The sequence below is a fragment of the Aplidium turbinatum genome, chromosome 14 (assembly GCF_918807975.1).
Source record: "Aplidium turbinatum chromosome 14, kaAplTurb1.1, whole genome shotgun sequence".
NCBI classification, from domain to species: Eukaryota; Metazoa; Chordata; class Ascidiacea; order Aplousobranchia; family Polyclinidae; genus Aplidium; species Aplidium turbinatum.
The window spans coordinates 13,716,611-13,722,879 of record NC_137485.1 but is presented as its reverse complement, the minus strand read 5'-3'; positions in this window follow the sequence as shown (position 1 = coordinate 13,722,879).

Sequence of the window (6,269 nt, the reverse complement as noted above, 5' to 3'; positions counted from 1 at the left end):
TTCGATTAGGCCAAACTTGCATTGCTCATCGACTATCCCTACTATGAAAATAAAGCAAATTAGTTTATTTCAATCAAATACGAAAGTTTTCAAAAGGATTTAATGTGAATTTTGAAGCTGATTAGCATTCCCAACTACTCTATCCACATTCAATTTAACTGAAATCGCTGCAAAGAAAGAATCAGCCACTCCAACTTGTAGAGACAAAACAGAACTCAGATGGTGATGAGATGCTGGCCATCCAAAGTTCACTCTTCAGGTGTTTATAGTCAGTACTGATGGATGAGGGTAAGGGAATTTCATGACATTAAGTTTTAAAAAAAATTTCTCGCACAACCCATCAATGCTATGCAGTGATGTACGCGCATACAAAAAATATTTACGCCATCAGCGTAAACGCAAACGTTCGAAAACCCATACGCCGTATGCGTCAACGTAACTTGTAAAAAAAGTTGGCGGCGTCGGCGTCAGCGTCAGCGCATACCTTAGCGTAAACTCATTTTGTTTGCTAGGTGCCAAACATTCACACGGTATAAACCACTCGAAACAAACAAGTTTTATTTTGAATTTCCACGAAGAAACACAAGCATCTGAAAGTGTTCATCTGACATTTTGCTCCGTTTTAGTTTCAATATGTCTTTGCCCATTGAAAACATTCTTTCAACTTATTCAAAATTTGGAAAGTTTGATAAAAAAAAAGCAAACAACAGCTAAGACATTAAAAAGTATGCGTTGACGCTATGCGCTAAAAAACCGCGAAAACTTTACGGCGTAGCCTCAAGCGACAACTATCCAAAAAAATGTGGCCGCAAGCGTTAACGCAAACAAAAAGTCTACGCCGCAAGTCTACGGCGTAGAATTTGCGGCGTATACGTACATCTCTGATGCTATGTTTGAAGCATGGTTTGAAGCCACAAATTTTCTCAGATGTGAAAACTTGTCTTAACCAAGATGACTGTAGTAAAAAGCGCCAAGATTTATTTCTATGCACTTTGCCTTTAGATCAGTTCTCACTTGGAGTTCTATTAGTTTCATTTAAATATCAATTGATGTTTTGCGTACGTCCGTGTGAAATGGGGAGAAAAACATTTGAAACAAATGTTCGTGAGATTTAAAGTCTTTCAAGCGGTTCAAAATTTTATTCAATAAATTGTGAAATTGGTCTGCAACTTCTGTCTTCTTCTCAAGAAGCAGTCCAGTGTCTTTCAGATTTTGAAAGTGGCTTAGATCTCCTTTTTGTGTGTGAGATTGTTCAAGTCTTAATTTGTTTTGAAAAGCTTTTATGTTCTCATACATGCCATTTGTATACGTTACTGCCCGTTTTTTCTGCAGCTTTGTGTTGAAATCATTGGTTGGTTGGTTTTGAATCTTTATTCTCGGACTGACAAAGCCTTGATTGGTTATTCCTGGTAGTTTCGCATACTTATAGAGGCTCTAGACACAGGGCCGGTTACCGAGATTAGCAGAGTGAAGTTTTCCGATTGTTAAAAGTGTTGTTGTCGGGGAGTTATTCCATGCACTAGGTGTCGCTGAATGGAGAACAGTCCTGAAATGTGTTGCTCAAGCGCATACCCCGAGAGTCGAACTTGCGCCGCATGATCTTGAGCCGGGCGCGTAACCACTGAGCTAACGGGGCGGACATGTGTATAGCTATATCTTACAGCAGGGTTACTCAACTAATGTCAACAAAGGTCCAGTTTGACAAATTGAACAGTTTTAGCGGTCCGGTGAATAGGTTATTTCACACGCAACCACGAAAGTTAAATTATCTGTACCAAACCACTTTTTGGTAAAATGTAATTCGACTTGGATTTCTAAGAAAGTGTTGGGGAGTCTAAGGGGCGAAGCCCCCCAGCAACTAGGATAATCACTGTAAAGATTGCTTCCTCCCACTAGAAATCTGTTTCAAGAAGCCCTGAAACGTGGCAATGAGGTTATTCTTCCAAAAGCTCAAGGTCCACCATCAACACCCAGAAGGTCCGGATTCGGACCGCGGTCCGCCAGTTTAGTAGCCCTGTCCTCCAGTATATAAACCACTACACAACCAGATTTTGTTTTCCATTTCATGAACTGGTTGCTCTTTAATTTTCAAAAAATGCATGACTTCTACCCTCAGATCACAAAATCGTCTGAGCATACGGTTTTTGCTTAGACAACGTACTTCGAGAACAACAAATCTCTTGAAAAGCGGAGTTGAAGTAAGATCATCCAAAAATTCAAAAACAGGATTACGGTAGTGCGATTAAAAAGCTTGACAAATTTACTAGATTAATATGTTTCGCTTCAGAGTATTCTTGGCGCAGGCCAGAAATCAAAGCCTGCCTCGAGCCATATATTTTCTATTCGCATGCCGCATTTGGCCTACATGCGGGCTACATGTTGACACCCCACTGACCTCAGAATTGCAGTAATCAAAATTTTACACTTACAGCATGATATTGACTGAGAATAGGCTGATATCAGTTACTTTATGATGCAAAATGTATAAAATGTCAACACGCATTGAAGTGACTAGTTATTTTTAAATAATTGTTTTTCCATTGCTGTGAAAACTATCTAGTCTCAGTAGAAAGTTAAAGCTGAGTCATCGAATGAAAAATGGTCACCTACGCAAGTTATTAACCACAAGATTTATTGTAGAGCTTGATGTTTCAACATTGTGCGTTGACTCTTGCTTATTCTTGTTTATTGCGACGTCGATTAACAAAGCCATTGTGCAGAGGTTCCTAAACCGTGCGTCGCGACGCCCTGGTTTACCATTTTTACTTTTTATGTTATCTAGCTTTGGTTTAAACTTGTAGGTTATGCTTTTTACTGCTTGGTATAAATCACGACATGAATTATTGGATGCGTGTTTTTTGATTTTACAACACTGTTGTTCTATAATATTGTCTTGTTTGTCTTTCCTTATGGCTTAGCGTACTCTTGTCTGGCCTCTTCTGACTGGGAAATTTTTGCTTTTAAATTTTTCCGTTATTTTATTTTCATTAATTTCTCTTATTTAATCCAATTTTTTCGTTTCCTGCTTTTCATAGGTATTGTGCTCTTGGCTGATTTTAAGATTGTTTTCTTTGTGTGATTCCAGAGCTCCTGAGGTGATGCTTCTTCGTCTATACCTAATTACACCTCTAACCTGTTACTTGTTTCAATGGAATAATCTTCCGTCATATTGTCATAGTCGAATTGAAGTGGGGGCAAAGGGTGTGTCATCTTTTGTAGCCAACGCTTTATATTGCATTTAACAGTTGGTGGTTGTTGCCACAGTCAGCTCCAGAATAAGTTGCTACATTTTTAATGCTGCTTCTCCATTTTTGTGAGATTATGATGGAATCAAATTTGATTTCGTGTTTTTCCATCGGGTGATGTCCAGACATACAGTCGTCGAGGATGCTGTGCAAATGTTGTATTTGTTATAACAAGCTTGTTGTTTTCACAAAACTTTATTAGTTGTTCTCCTTGTGCATTCTGTTGACCAAGTCCATGGATTCCATGTGTACTTGATGCACAATAACTTTTCTTATTTTTTAATTTGTGTCTCCAACAACTACTAAAATATCTCTTTTTTTGAAATTTTGTCCATTGTGTCTTGTAATGAATCATAAATTTCTTCGATAATAGAAATTTCTGCTGATGTAGTTGGTGCATATACATTTGTATAAATGTGATGTTGCAAGACTTTGCTTTGATTCTTATCACTAAAACTCTGTCGTTTGCCTGAAGATATCCCATAAGACTGTTCGATGTATTCTTTTCTAACAAAACACCAACACCACGACGGTAGGCCTGTCCATCTCCATCCTCCTTTCCCGTATAGGCTATATAAGCAAATTAGTAGGCTATCAGCGGTTATGAAAGTACCTTTCCCTTCCAATCTTGCTTCACTGAGCACAAGTATTTTTATTTTTTGTTGTTTCATTTTATCACTAACTATTTTTAATTTTCCAGGTTGTATTACGCTTCTTACTTTCCATATTCCAAACATTAAATCTTTTCGTAGCTCACACGTTCATCAGTAACATTTTCCATGACTAAACTTCCAGAAGAATTTAATCTATAGCCACATCATGAATGGCATGCTCTGCATTACCATGTAAACTAATTTCACTAGTGTGGATCTCTTCCCCAGTCGCTTTAACAGAGCTGGCCGACAGCCTGAGGGGCCTATAGGGGAGAGTGGGGTTGGTTGAATCATTTTAAGGTTTTATTCCGCTTGTGGGCGCCACAGACTACAGATCATGGTGAAAATTGGTCTGCAGATACTTGGACATACACTCTACAAGATAAAAGTGGTTTCATATAAATACCACAAAGCAGTTAAAATTGATGCAAATTTCAAAAAAGGTACTATTCTTTGAGACAACGGGGTTGGTTGAATCACGTGGTGGGGTTGGTTGAATCATTCATAGAATCATTTTAAAGAATCCCTTGTTGTGTTGTATAACATAAGACATTATTTCGAATAACTACAAACTAACTTAATGGCAAAATATTTATAGCATTCCACAAAAACAAGCAAAACAGTTTAACACATTTTGGGCAAATAAACAGCCCATCTGTACAGAGCTCATGAGCCCATTACGATACATTTCACTGTTACGGCCAATCTCTGTACAAATCAAACGTCATATAAAACCGTTCAAGTCTACTGAATATTACGTCATGCAAGTTGTTAGAAAATGTGCCAAAATTGCACCATCGTTCATAAGACCTGTTTGGACCTGTTTGGGCCTGTTTAAACAGGAAATATTACATCAGCTTAAACACCTGTTGGAATGACTTCATAATTGTCTTTCATTTATTGCGTCACAGTTACTTTCTACGTGAATTTGAGATATTGATATCTATTCTGGTCATTCGTAAAATGATTGTTTGAAAGTTGGCCGCACATTTAACTGTTGGCTTAGTGCTTGCTAGCTGGACAAAAGTTCCGTCTTTTATCCAAGTAATCTGTTGTGTAGTGACAGTTTAAGTGGTGTACGCGTTGCACCCCCTCGTTTTTGGTAGCCGTGGGCTAATTTTTACAGAAATACACTGTTTGAAAAGAAGTTCAAGTGTGTGTTTCTTCGGTCATTATATGCAGACGAAAGGATCCGGGAACTTTAAGTTACAATTTTCCCACGAAGAAATTATGGTTTACCGCTGTGACCATTCACCCAAGCTTCTCTGTCAACACTGTTATTGTAATTTTCTCCACATTGGTTGCATAGCCATGCTCTTCCATCTGCAGTAGCTGATGAACCTCTTTTTCCTTTTTCTTGTGATTGAATCTTGCTCTTCTTTTGAGGCTTCTTAGCAGTCCTATGCTTAATTACTTTTTTTCTGTCGTGTCTGTCAGTATCATACACTTGAGGCGTTTTCTTCCTCCATTTCTTTTACCTGTTTTGACAGGGGCCTTGGGGAACGGCCGGAACGCACGCACCATTTCAGGGCTGTTTCTTTATCTTTCTCCTGCATTGCGGAAAGCGGACTTGAGCGCTATGCATCGGTGTACGCCTTCCGACGTACACCTGACCCACGCTGCAGCCGACTGTAATGCCTGTTTCCGGTTGTCTACTCTACTTATCAGGGCCGGATTAAGGGTTTATGGGGCCCTGGGCTGAGCTGAAAGTGGGGGCCCTTATCAAGTGACATTTTTCGCTAAAAATTAATGGTGGAGTGGAGCTACGACACGGGCCCAGTTGCATGTATCCGTGGCACCGAGCCCCAAACAGCGGACCAGTAGCGTAGCCAGAAAAAAATTGTGGGGGGGCCAAATATTTGATGAATTGAAGAGAACAACAAAGTGTTTGATTTAAAGCCATCGCCAGTTGATGTGCAGTGGCGTATCCTGGTGGGTTGAAGCAATAAAAGTGGTAGGGGGGTTAGAGTGTGCCGAAGGCACGCGTATTCTAGGGGGGTCCGGGGGCATGCCCCCCGGAAAATTTTTGAAAAATTACACTCAAATAATGGATTATAGCACTTTCTGAAAACACTTTTAGGGTAATATTTGTATGAAATTTATTAGCAGATAAACAGCTATTAACTTATTAAAGATAGCTCTTACACATGAACGGGCAAAAACTGCGGCCAAAATTAGAAAACACTAAAAACTCACCTATACAAAAACTCAATAACTACACAAAAACCCAACAGAGTAAGCCATTCTGAAATTGCTTCCACAAATTACAATAGTTCAAAGAAACGTAAATCGCGTAAATTTTGCGCGATTTACAATTTGCAAAATTTATTGGTGTCTTTCTGTGTGTCTAAAACAAGTCCTTAGGTTAGGT